This window comes from Triticum dicoccoides, chromosome 4A (assembly GCF_002162155.2).
Source record: "Triticum dicoccoides isolate Atlit2015 ecotype Zavitan chromosome 4A, WEW_v2.0, whole genome shotgun sequence".
NCBI classification, from domain to species: domain Eukaryota; kingdom Viridiplantae; phylum Streptophyta; class Magnoliopsida; order Poales; family Poaceae; genus Triticum; species Triticum dicoccoides.
Window position 1 is genome coordinate 695,853,212 of NC_041386.1, and position 13,372 is coordinate 695,866,583.

The following is a 13,372-nucleotide window of genomic DNA, read 5'->3' on the forward strand; positions in this document are numbered from 1 at the left end:
AACTTTTCGAGTAGATGATTTTTCATATAAAAAACTTTTTCATCCGAGTTAGTATGCAAAAGTTATGCCCATTTTTACAAATTCTCGAGAGATTTTGCAAATAAAGTCGAAATTCATATTTGCAAATTTTCCCAACAAATAGACCACATATCACATGGGAAACTTATTTTCTTTTATTTTTTTGACATTTTCATCATTTTCTTTTATTTTTTTTAAACTGAAAAGGCGATCCACAGGGGGGGGGGGTTGAGTTTTAAAATGGGACCTTTAGTACCGGTTCGTGCCATGAACCGGTACTAATGCCTCAAACCCCATTAGTACCGGTTGGTGGCACGAACCGGGACTAAAGGTCTAACCCTTTAGTCCCGGTTGGTGCCACGAACCGGGACTAATGGGCATCGCACCCATTAGTCCCGCTTCGTGGCACCAACCGGGACTAAAAGGTCCAGACGAACCGGGACAAATGGCCCACGTGGCCCCTGGGCGCACAAACCGGGACTAATGCCCCCATTAGTCCCAGTTCTAGACTGAACCGGGACTAATGGGCTAACCCGGGGTGGACCAGAGCCCTCTTTTCTACTAGTGTAGGATCGTACTTCTCTTGTTGAGGAACAAACTTCGTCTTGGGGTATTGATCTTCTTCCCACTCAACTCCATTGGCATTGAACTTTCGTTCAAAACCAACACCTTGATTCTTCCAGTGCCTTCCTTGCTTGCATACAATCTCCTCGAATTGCTTACTTCTGGCAAGGCTCTTTTAAACACCTTTCTCTATAATTCCCTTCAATAAGCTATTTTGTTGCTCAAGTGTAACTTGGCTAAGAGAATCATTAGTGGAATCAAGAGAACTACTAGAAGCAACAATATTGGATTTAGCATGATTATTGTTACTACTATAAGAAGAATCTTTCTTGTTCTTGTTACTAGACATGACTTGTGGCATGTAAGTAGATAAGAGTAAATGCTTGGCAATGTAAGCAGAACTTTTCTTGCGAATATCATCATTGATTGCCTTTAAAAACTCATGCTCTTGCTCAAGGTTGAGCTTTTCAAAGAGTAACTTCTCATGAGTCTTTAAAAGCTCTCGATGATCTTCCAAGATAGTTTCATGAGCTAACTTAAGAGTGTTTAGTTCTTTAGTTAGGCGCTAAATCTTCTCCTTATCATTGTCGTTCATTTTATCTTGATTTGCATGATTAAATGACGTTTCATCATAGTATTCATCACTAGAGTTGTCAACAAGTAAATCATCATCACCTAACAAGTCATCTTCATCACTATTGAAATCAACATACTCTGGGATGTTCTTTGTTCATAACGATCATCTCTACTCTTCCTCTCTCTTGGTGGTGATTCTTCACTTCTACTTCTTGTTTTTGGAGAATCTTCTCTTCTTTTGTAGGGAGTCGTATACTCATTGGAGTACTACCTGGGTCTTCCACAATTGTAGCAATTACGCTCACGACTCGAAGATCTTTTGTCATTATAGGACCTTGACTTGGAACTTCTTTCCTTGCTTTTACTCTTGTAGAACTTGTTGAAGTTCTTCACCATTAGGCTCAATTCTTCATTGAAGGTTTGTTTCTCACTTGATGATGTGGGAGCTTCACATGAGGCTTTGTAAGCACCACTTGACTTGTTGTGGATCTCTTCCTTATCCTTGAGTGACATCTCATGAGCATCAGTTCTTCCAATGACCTCCGTTGGCTTGAGATTCTTGTAATTGGGAATCATTTGGATCAATGTGCACATGGTATCATATTTTCCATCCAAGGCTCGTAGGATCTTCTTGATGATGACTTTGTCGGTCATCTCTTCACTTCCTAAGCCGGCAATCTCATTTGTGATGAGAGCAAGCCTAGAGTACATTTCAGCGACGCCTTCACCATCCTTCATTTTGAACATGTCAAGTTGACTTTGAAGCACATCCAATTTGGATTCCCTAACGGAGTCGGTACCTTCGTGCATGTCAATCAAAGTATCCCAAATTTCCTTTGCATTCTCAAGACGATTGATTTTGTTGAATTCTTTGGGGCACAATCCGTTGAAGAGAATATCACAAGCTTGAGCATTGTATTGCAACATCTTCAAGTCTTCCACGGTAGCTTCACGGTTCGGTTCTCTCCCATCAAAGAATTCACCTTTCAAGCCAATACACACAATAGCCCAAACGGCGGGGTTATGTTAAAGAATATGCATTTTCATCTTATGCGTCCCACTAGCAAAATTTGTACCATCAAAGTAAGGACCTCTACGGTGGTAATTTCCCTCGCTAGACGCCATACTCTCCTAGGTTGTGAGACCAAGGCTATGACCACCAAAAGCTATGGAAATCAAAGCAAATGGAGACCAAAGCTCTGATACCAATTGTAGGATCGGAAGTATGTCTAGAGAAGGGGGGGCACAGCCGACGCCTCCTTGCATGGGCAAGGCGCTGAGCGCCGCACTGGTGACGGTGCTACTACGCATGGCCGCCATCACGGACGTGATTGTCGCCTCTAACGCTCCTGCCTATTGAGTAGCACTGGAGCACCCACGCCTCTTCCATGCCGACCTCCATTTCGTGCTTCGCCCCGTGGGCACCCTGCTCGTCGCCTTCCTCCTCGGATCCTTTACGCGCTACAGTAACTATGACCTGTGTCACTACCATCAACCTCCTCTCCAGCGGCAACGTGAGGCCATCTCCCAGCTCTCTTTCCAGCTTTTGTTACAACAATATGTATTCGATTGGTTAATGGGCACCTCTGTTGGTGTATGCTTGGAAATGTTGTATCTGGAGTTGCACATTTTTTGCTTTGGTGTGGTAAAATAGAGATGTGATAATGGGACAGGGACGAGTGGCTATCAGGTGGGAAGCACCCTGAATTCTTCACCACTGTCTACCTACCTTGAGATAGCTGCATTTAAGGATTTCTGAATTAGTCGAATACACATCCAATACGAAGTTATACACAGTGGTATCCTGGCATACTAGTGAATGCACACCAATTGCTATTTGAAGAGCGAATGGGAAGAGATGAGCCATGTGATACTTGGCTGCACCCGCACTGTTCTTCTTCCCCAGCTCAACATACACCACACCACACCAAACATTCCCTATAAGTTACAGTCCAGAACTGTAGGATCGGAAGTATGTCTAGAGGGGGGAGTGATTAGACTACTTGACCAAATAAAAATCTAGCCTTTTCCCAATTTTAGTTCTTGGCAGATTTTAGCAACTTAGCACAAGTCAAGCAATCAACCTACACATGCAATTCTAAGAGTATAGCAGCGAAATGTAAAGCAATTGCATATGAAGGTAAAGGGAGCAGTTTGAGGAAGCAAACGCAATGGTGACACGGAGATTTTTATCCATGGTTCCGATAGGTGGTGCTATCGTACATCCACGTTGATGGATACTTCAACTGACGAAGGGTAACGGTTGCGCCAGTTCACGGAGGGCTCCACCCACAAAGGGTCCATGAAGAAGCAACCTTGTCTATCCCACCATGGCCGTCGCGCATGAAGGACTTGCCTCACTCGGGTAGATCTTCACAAAGTAGGCAATCTCCTTGCTCTTTCAAACTCCTTGGTTCAACTCCACAATCTTGACGGAGGCTCCCAAGTGACACCTAATCAATCTAGGAGACACCACTCTCCAAAAGGTAATTGATGGTGTGTTGATGATGAACTCATTGCTCTTGTGCTTCAAATGATAGTCTCCCCAACACTCAACTCTCTCTCACAGGATATGGATTTGGTTGAAAGAATATTTGACTGGAAAGAAGCTTGGGGAAGGCTAGAGATCAAGATTCATGTGGTAGGAATGGAATATCTTGACCTCAGCACAAGTTTATGTGGTTCTCTCTCAGAAAATGTATGTTGGAAGTGTAGGCATGTTCTGATGGCTCTCTCCACGAATGAAGAGTGGGTGGAGGGGTATATATAGCCTCCACACAAAATCTAACCATTACACACAACTTACCAAACTCGGTGGGACCCCGAATCGTTAAACTCGGTCAGACCGATTTAATTCATAATGTGACCGTTAGGCATTTCGGTGGGACCGACATGTCAACTCGGTGGGACTGATATCATTAGGGTTAGGGCATAACGTAATCTCGGTGAGACCGATCACACAAACTCGGTGAGACCGATTTTGGTAATAAGCTAACCAGAGAGTTGGTCAGACAAACTCGGTGGGACCGATTCGCTCATATCAGTTGGACCGAAATGTTACGAAGGGGAAACAAAGAGTTTGCATTGAAATGTCGGTGGGACCGATCGGTCATCTCGGTTGACCGAAATGTTACGAAGGGAAACAGAGAGTTTGCAATCCCATCTCGGTGAGACCGAGATCCCAATAGGTGAGACCGAAAAGACTAGGGTTTCTGGCAGTGGCTATGTCAATTCAACTCGGTGGCGCCAGATAGAAAGTTTCTGTAGGGCCGAGATTGACTTTTGGTTTGGGACATATGTGGATGTGGGAAAGTAGTTGAGGGTTTTGGAGCATATCACTAAGCACTTTGAGCAAGCAACTCATTAAGCAACACCTCACCCTCTCTTAATAGTATTGGCTTTCCTATGGACTCAATGTGATCTTGGATCACAAAAAGTAAAATGTAGAGTCTTGTGCTTTGAGCTTGAGCCAATTCTTTTGTCCTTAGCAGTTTGAGGAGTCCACGTTTCTCATCCATGCCATGCCAAACATTGAGCTTTCCTGAAATATTTATCTTGAAATAGCATTAGCTCAATGAGATATATGTTGTTAGGAATTACCAAAACCACCTAGGGATAGTTGCACTTTGAAGAACATAACCATAGTTCACTGACTACATGAAAACGTAAAACACTTAGAGCTAATTAATGTGTTAAGCATATAATTACATATTAATCCAACACTTGTTATTGTCAGTTACTATATTAAGCATAAGATTATTTTGCATCCCATTTCTAGAACCAACAGTGGCCAATCTTTTAACATGAAAGAGAGAGGTTAAAGAATTTCATGGAACACCTAGAAGTCTCTCAATCCAAGAACCTACAGTGCCTTGCTCTTGGATTCCACCATGGTCACTGCATCATGTTAGAAAACAAAATAAGTAAGGTTTTGACTTTGAGCAAGGACGCACACAGGAAGCATGAATTTTTAATGAACACAACAGTCTGGAGTGACTACTGTGCAGGGGGCTCACCCTACTCCACCCCCTCATGGCCCAAAATAAGTGTCGTTGATTTAGTACAACTATATATTTAGTACAACTATATAATAACTTTGTACTAAATCAGCATCACTTATTTTGGGACGGAAGGAGTAGAACATATTCGTGCAAAATATGCGATACCTCTGATTGTGGGAAACCCACTTTGGCTGCTATTAGTTCTTTTGAGATCTTGTGAATTCTTTCATAAGAAGCTAAAATTTTAGCACCATGTAAATTATAGCTTGAACAAATGCATATCGCTTAGTTTTTTTCTCTTGATGCAAGTCTATGCAATTCTTTTGGGATCTTTTCACTCTTGTTGTAATTTCAAATAGTCTATGCAATTATTTTCTTGTCTTCCCTTTTGTTCTATATTTCTTTTTCATGGGTGATCCATCCAATGTTAGGTTGATCTGCTGGATAAAACTTGGAAATGGGACCATGAAGCTGGAAATTGAGACCATCAATTGTTATGGCGCTTTCGGACCGTAGATTACTTCTCTGCGCCATCCGCTATGACGCTGAAGACACCGCCATGAGGAGGACTGGACATCCTCGAGCGGTGCACTTGTGGGCTTGTGGCACACACCATACATCCATGGGCGTCCTTAACCGGTGCTGCTTCTGGCCTCCTCGACCAAGCAGCGTAGCTTCACTGCATCGGTAGGTACTAGTCCACAAACTAGACCATATTGGTATACTAGCATGCTACATAGTATGAAGAGTGCAATTTTGCAAGGTGGATCTGGTCCTAATAGAATCCTGCAATTGTTTGTGATATTATTGTCCTATGCAACTGTAGTTTGTTGCTTTGGATCTCTATGTGGTTAGCTTTGCAAACGGCGGGCATGCATGACCATTTGTAGTTTGTTAGAACTATGGGCCAGTCCTGCGGCCGCTAGTGGAAGCACCTCCTCCAGGCCGCCGACGCCTCCTCACTTCCTTCAGACTTCTCCAACTGTGAGCACCTTCATACCCTTCATGCTACTAATGGCTCAATTGCCTAAGATCTGATCTGCAAATTAATTGAAATTCTAGATGCTAGATCTTCCTCTGCCACGCTTCTTGGTTGCTACACACGTGCGACTATAGACTGTTGAGCTGTTAAGAATAAACTGATGATCCACTTCAGTCCTATAAACTAATGAGGTGTTTTATTTTGCAAGATATAATTGTTATTTGGTATATAGCTACATATCAAATATACGGTATTGTATTACGATTTTTACTACGATCATGCAATTGAACACATTTCTTGCTAGAACAATGGCTAGCCTGTCACTTATTATATCATATGATCCAAGCTTTGTAGTTTCTGATTGTATCTGAAGCATTGTCTTCTGTATTTGTTTCCGTGGACAACTACTGGTGTATATGCAAACAATAACTTAGCTAGAGATGTTATGTTATAATTAATTATCATTTACTAAAATTTAGCTTCTGCTTGCTGCTGGTGCAATATATTTCCTATTTTTGTCTACTAATCATCAGTTACTAGAATATACCTTCTGCCTGCTATTGCATGGTTCTTGGCGCCACTAGTTTGTACTGAAATGTGGAGACTTTACCCCTTGCAAGATCATTCGGTCGTGGTGACTCATATGATGGCGATTTGCTCTGGACATCTCAGTTCTGGCAGTGGTGGTGGCGCTACTCCTATGATGGTAGGCTCGTCTGACTCCCCTGGCCGTCGTCGTGGTGATGAAGCTCGGCCTAGGCTACAACCCCCTCCGGTGAGCTCCTCATGTCCTCTTATACCCCTCCTACTTGCTCCATGATTCTATGCTCCACATTTGTGAGGTGTAATTTTTCAATTTTGTTCATAGTCAAGCATTGGATTATATTGTATTTGTCATGATGTACATGGTTCATGAACTATGCCAACCTGCAGCTTGTTATACTAGTTATAGTAGGATAATGCAAGTTTTGACAATCCATACATATTTCTGCATGTTTAGTGTCTCTCCGGTTTCTGACATGTCTGCCTTCTAACAAAGAGAAACCAAGAACAAACACTTTGATCGATGTATGATTCAACTTGTTCTCTATTTAAGGACCTTCTTATTTTGTTATCGAACATTATGGATTGCTGCTGTGATCGAATTTGTTTCACTCATGGAGATTAGCTCTTTTACTTGCTCTGGTTTTGTTAAGATTGATGATACCATGGATAAGAGCATGCACATTACTACTGAATTTGTTTCATGTCTCTGTCTACTAATCATCAATTACTACTAGTTGGCTTTTACATGCTGAACATTGTTGATAGTTAGATACTAGGTATGTGATGCGCTAGTTGTACACCTACATTTCCAAGTTCCAACTCCTATAGTCTCTGCCCGTGTTGGATTTTGTTGCTTGTGTAAAAAAAATTAGTGTAGGTCTTTAAAGGACTTCGTGATTTCAATTCTGGTTGTGTCAAATCTTCACTATGTACCATCCTTAGTGTTTACTTAACTGAGGCATTGGACATCGGAATTTGGGCATGATGTATAATTTCAGTTCTAGATGTGTCCAACACAAACATTATGTAAACTATCAAGTTGATTCTAAAATGTCTTATTAACTTCAGTTCAGATGGTTATTTTTGGATTTGGTACCAGTTTATTGTTGGCATAGCCTGTGATTCGTACCTTGCTTTGGTTTCCAGTAGCAAGTAGTGCCTTAGTACCTTTTCTATGTGGTGTCCATGGATTGAAATTTTGCCTGTATGTATTTATTGTAGTATCGAAAATGGCTCAATCCTTAAGTTCTTAGGCTGTGCATATGGCTACGCTCCATTCTTTTGTGCGTGTTAATTCAGTTTTGGTGTTGATTTGATGCTGATGTTTAGAAACAAAATTTTGATGGATGGGTTCATTTCAGTAGTCTAAATAGGTTAATCTTCTTGGTTTGTTGGCGTGCAGATGATTGATGAGCTGATCTTGTTCCACCAGTTGTAGCGGGAGTGATGCTGGAGCAATACATCGATCATGAGATACCTGTGCCATTTGGGCAGGGAGAAGCTAGGACGGCCCTAATGCAGTAACACCACCATGTGGCAAATCCAGCAGATGGACACAACATTGGTGCCTGGGTGATGGGATAATGTATGTGTACCAGCGACATGATATTTGTGCTTCTCGTCCAATCTATATTGTTGTGCACTTGTGTACTTGTTGGGACTTTTTATTGTGCACTTGCAATTGTAGAACTATTTTTTGTTGTTGTGCACTTGTTGGTCCTTGAACCTTGCTGTGTATAGGAGTCGATGGATGATGTATTGTATTTCCTGTGATGTGTTACTGAAATGAAATATACAGTTTTTTTGCAAATATTGTATTATGTTGTACTTGTTTTCTAATGGGCCTATCCTAAGATGTGCATGCTTTTGACAAAATAATGCATTAGCCCAAATAAATCAAACCATTTCAATGAAGAAAATAGGTATTGGGCAGGGCCCATGTCATTTGGATTGGGCTGTGAAATTTATGATGATTGGGCCGGGCCCATGTAGGCTAGATTGGTGAACTGGGCTATGAAATTTATGATGGTTCCATTTGATCACTAACAATGCCACGTCACCTCAGCCAGGTCAGATCCTACGTGGCTTGGGCAAATGGGTAATGACCTTCCTGAAATTTTGGTCACAAATCTATCTAAGACCAAAATTCCAAAAAGGTCACGTTTGTTCGTTCTTGACGGCCAACTGTTGACCATCTGAATTTGGTCAAAAAAGGTCAATAAAAGATAACAATGACGAATCAACGACCAAAATGGGGAGTCATAATTGACCGTATTTCTTGTAGTGGCATTAGGTTTGTCACTATTTATAGACATCTGATCTACATCGTTGTATTTTTATTGTCCGATGTTAATAACTCATTACGATGGTTAATGTGCCAGTGTGATATGTTTTCTCACTATTTATAAACATCTGGTCTACATTGCCGTACTGAAGTTCGACGAAAAATATCATATGTACATCAGTACTCTTACTTCAATAATATTTTCCTATTTTTCTAAATTGGATCCAGAAATAACACGTTACTATATAAACACATATGTTCTCATGCTGATGTCCACTGTACCTAAAGATGCACAATCTAATCTATTTTTTTAATGAATAACATATTCATATAACATAAAAAACTCTCATGAAGGCAAGAAATTGGGGTCGCTATCTTCAGTCATAGATGCCAGGGAACAAAGAAGGAGAAAAGACTGAGAGCGGTATGCAAGGATGACCAATGAAGGGGGAAAAACTAAAAAAGCATCGTGAAGCCTATAGCAAAGCAAAAAAAAAAGATTCAGACCAGTTGCGAAAAAAATGCACATGGGGGAGAAAGAAATATGTAAATATGGAGCCAACACAAAAGGCAAAAAAATGCGCACGAGAAAGACAGAGATATGCAAATATGCAGCGAGAACAAAAGAAAGCTAGGATAAAACAAATTGTAGATAAGCGTGAGTTGAAGTGCAACACACCATGCAAAGATTCAATTGCGCTGGTTAACCCTGCATATATCACAACAGAAGAGGAAGTTACTACATCTATACGACAAGGACTTCATGGTTAACACATACACAACATGAGCATATATGCATGGACAACCAGCGAAGTATACAGCTCTTGTACTATCTCATGTCAGTAACTCAATACAAGTGCTACGTGTACAACATTTTTATTGTGAGTCTGATGGTTACTATCCCGGTACAATATGATTTGTCAATAGACATCGGTGGCCCAAACTATATCGTCTTAAGTCGGACAAAAAACATGTATATGGCAATGCTCTCACTTTAAATAATATATGAAAATTCTTTGAATTAGTAATTAAACTCTCGAATTTGCTTCAAAGTCAAGAAAATAGGCATTCAGCTGAAGTCCTCCATGCGCCCCTTCCTCTCCAATAGCAGCCCTCCTTCCACCATTTGTTTCTCCCACTCAAAACCTATTCCATGCACAACTCATCTTCGACCCTAGGGTAATGAAGAGTTGAAGCAGGCACCGCCGGATGAAATGAGTATCGTTCATTACATCTTTGCCCGATAGTTCAACGAAAGCTCTAAATATTCTAATTGAACTAAAGATTGTTCTTCGACTATATTCTCCATGTTCAAGATAAATAAAATAAATTAACCCGTGGCAACGCACGGGCATGTTTACTAGTACACTACAAAACAAAGCTAGTTGCTTATCCACTCCACTGTGCCATTTGAACGACTGTGTAGATCTAGATCCAGCCAGCTTTGCTCCACTCCACTTTATGCAAGCAATGGCCCCGTCGCGGTGGCTGCTAGAGTTCGACCCGCAGGCACAGTTGCCTGTCGTGGCTTCGTGGAGCGCCTCACCACCGACGCCGCGGCGCTCTAGCAGGAGCTCCTGACAGACATCCTCAAGCGGAACACCCACACGGAGTACCTCCGTCCCTACCTCCTCGGCCAGGATGGCGGCATGCCACCGGAAGGCAACCACCAGGAGGCCTTCAAGAAGCGTGTGCATGTCTCCGGCTATGACGACATCAAGCCTTTCTTGGATCGCATCGCCTCCGGCCGCGAGTCGTCCACCAATGGGGATGCGTGTCATCTTCACCTTCCCCATCGAACACACGCCATCCGGCCTGCACATCCAGCGGCCACCACCGCCTACTACCGCAGCATCTAGTTCCGGGACCATGAGGTGGGCGGATTTGACCGGTGCACCAGCCCCATGGAGGCCATCCTCTGCCCGGACACCGAGCAGAGCATGTACTGCCAGCTGCTCTGCGGCCTGCTCCACCGCAACGCCATGGACCATGTCGGCACCTCCTTCGCCAACAGCCTCGTCCGAGCAATCAGATTCTTGGAGCACAACTAGGAGGAGATTTTTCTCTGAAATCCGCACTGGCAGCCTCAGCGGTCGGATAATGCACGCTCCCCTATGCGACGTCGTCGTCCAGCGGTACCTGCGTCGACCAGACCCGATGCTGGCGGACGAGGTCGCGTTAGAATGTGCCGCCAGTTCCTGGGACGGGATTGTCGCCAGGCTATGGCCGCGGGCACGGTGTGCCCTCACCATTGTCACCGGTTCGATGGTGCAGTACATTTCGATCCTCCAGAGCTACTGCGGTGGCCGATTGTCGCGGGAGTCAATCTAAGGCCTCTCAACCCGCCCGGCCGTGTGTCGTATGCGCTGCTTCCCAACATCGCCTACTTTGTGCTTGCGGAGATACAGCCTCGTGATGAAGAAATTGCTACTCTTGATGACGATGGCGTTTCGGGTGAGATGAAGCTTGTGGATCTTGTGGATGTCAAAATTGGTAGGTCTTATGAGCTGGTTGTCACCACCTATGCAGGTTAGCTAGGTATATGACCTCCTTGTTACTCATTATTACTTTGCCCCTCCTTTTATAAGTCTTGAAGTATATTCACTTTTGTATATTGCCCTACTTCACATGGAGTTTTATATTAGATCGTCTTTTTTGCCTGGCATTGTCTTTGTAAAAGTAGGCTTGACATAAATTTCTAGTCTCTACTACCTAAAAGAAACGTAAGGTTCCGTCTCCCCTCTTACGTCCTCCCTTCGTCCATCCTTCACGTACGATCCCCCATCCCTCCACCGATTTTCTTTCTTCCCTCCACCGGTTCTCTCCCTTCTGGTTCCCTACTTACCGGTTTTCCAATCTATCTTTCGAACCGAAGAAAACCACGTATGGTAACCAATCTCAATTAATACAGACGTAATCAATTCCTGTATAGTACAAATATCTTCTGTGATAATGCAATAAACTCAATGGTTGGTTCCATATTTATCGGATTTTCCAATCTGGAACCTATCTTTGGAACCAGAGAAATCACATGCGGTAACCAGTCTCTTATCTCTACTACCTAAAAGAAACGTAAGGTTCCGTCTCCCCTCTTACATAATCCCATCGTCCATCCTTCACATACGATCCCCCACCCCTCCACCGATTTTCTTTCTTCCCTCCACCAGTTCTCTCCCTTCTGGTTCCCTATTTACTGGTTTTCCAATCTATCTTTCGAACCGAAGAAAACCACGTATGGTAACCAATCTAAATTAATACAGAGTTAATCAATTCCTGTATGGTACAAATATCTTCTCTGATAATGCAATAAACTCAATGGTTGGTTCCATATTTATCGGATTTTCCAATCTGGAATCTATCTTTGGAACCAGAGAAATCACATGCGGTAACCAATCTCTTATCTCTACTACCTAAAAGAAACGTAAGGTTCCGTCTCCCCTCTTACGTCCTCCCTTCGTCCATCCTTCACGTACGATCCCCCATCCCTCCATCGATTTTATTTCTTCCCTTCATCGGTTCTCTCCCTTCTGGTTCCCTATTTACCGGTTTTCCAATCTATCTTTCGAACCGAAGAAAACCACGTATGGTAACCAATCTCAATTAGTACAAATGTAATCAATTCCTGTAAGGTACAAATATCTTCTCTGATAATGCAATAAACTCAATGGTTGGTTCCATAATTATCAGATTTTCCAATCTGGAATCTATCTTTGGAACCAGAGAAATCACATGCGGTAACCAATCTCTTATCTCTACTACCTAAAAGAAACGTAAGGTTCCGTCTCCCCTCTTACGTAATCCCATCGTCCATCCTTCACATACGATCCCCCACCCCTCCACCGATTTTCTTTCTTCCCTCCACCGGTTCTCTCCGTTCTGGTTCCCTATTCACCGGTTTTCCAATCTATCTTTCGAACCAAAGAAAACCACGTATGGTAACCAATCTCAATTAATACAGACGTAATCAATTTCTGTATGGTACAAATATCTTCTCTGATAATGCAATAAACTCAATGGTTGGTTCCATATTTATCGGATTTTCCAATCTGGAATCTATCTTTGGAACCAGAGAAATCACATGCGGTAACCAATCTCTTATCTCTACTACCTAAAAGAAACGTAAGGTTCCGTCTCCCCTCTGACGTCCTCCCTTCGTCCATCCTTCACGTACGATCCCCCATCCCTCCACCGATTTTCTTTCTTCCCTTCACCGGTTCTCTCCCTTCTTGTTCCCTATTTACCGCTTTTCCAATCTATCTTTCGAACCGAAGAAAACCACGTATGGTAACCAATCTCAATTAATACAGACGTAATCAATTTCTGTATGGTACAAATATCTTCTCTGATAATGCAATAAACTCAATGGCTGGTTCCATATTTATCGGATTTTCCAATCTGGAA

The 13,372-nt window shown here is 42.6% G+C and overlaps 1 pseudogene; it reads left to right on the plus strand.

Moving 5' to 3' along the window:
• The first annotated feature begins 10,620 nt into the window (after positions 1-10,620).
• LOC119284120 overlaps positions 10,621-13,372 on the plus strand; it is a 9,759-nt pseudogene continuing 7,007 nt past the window's right edge.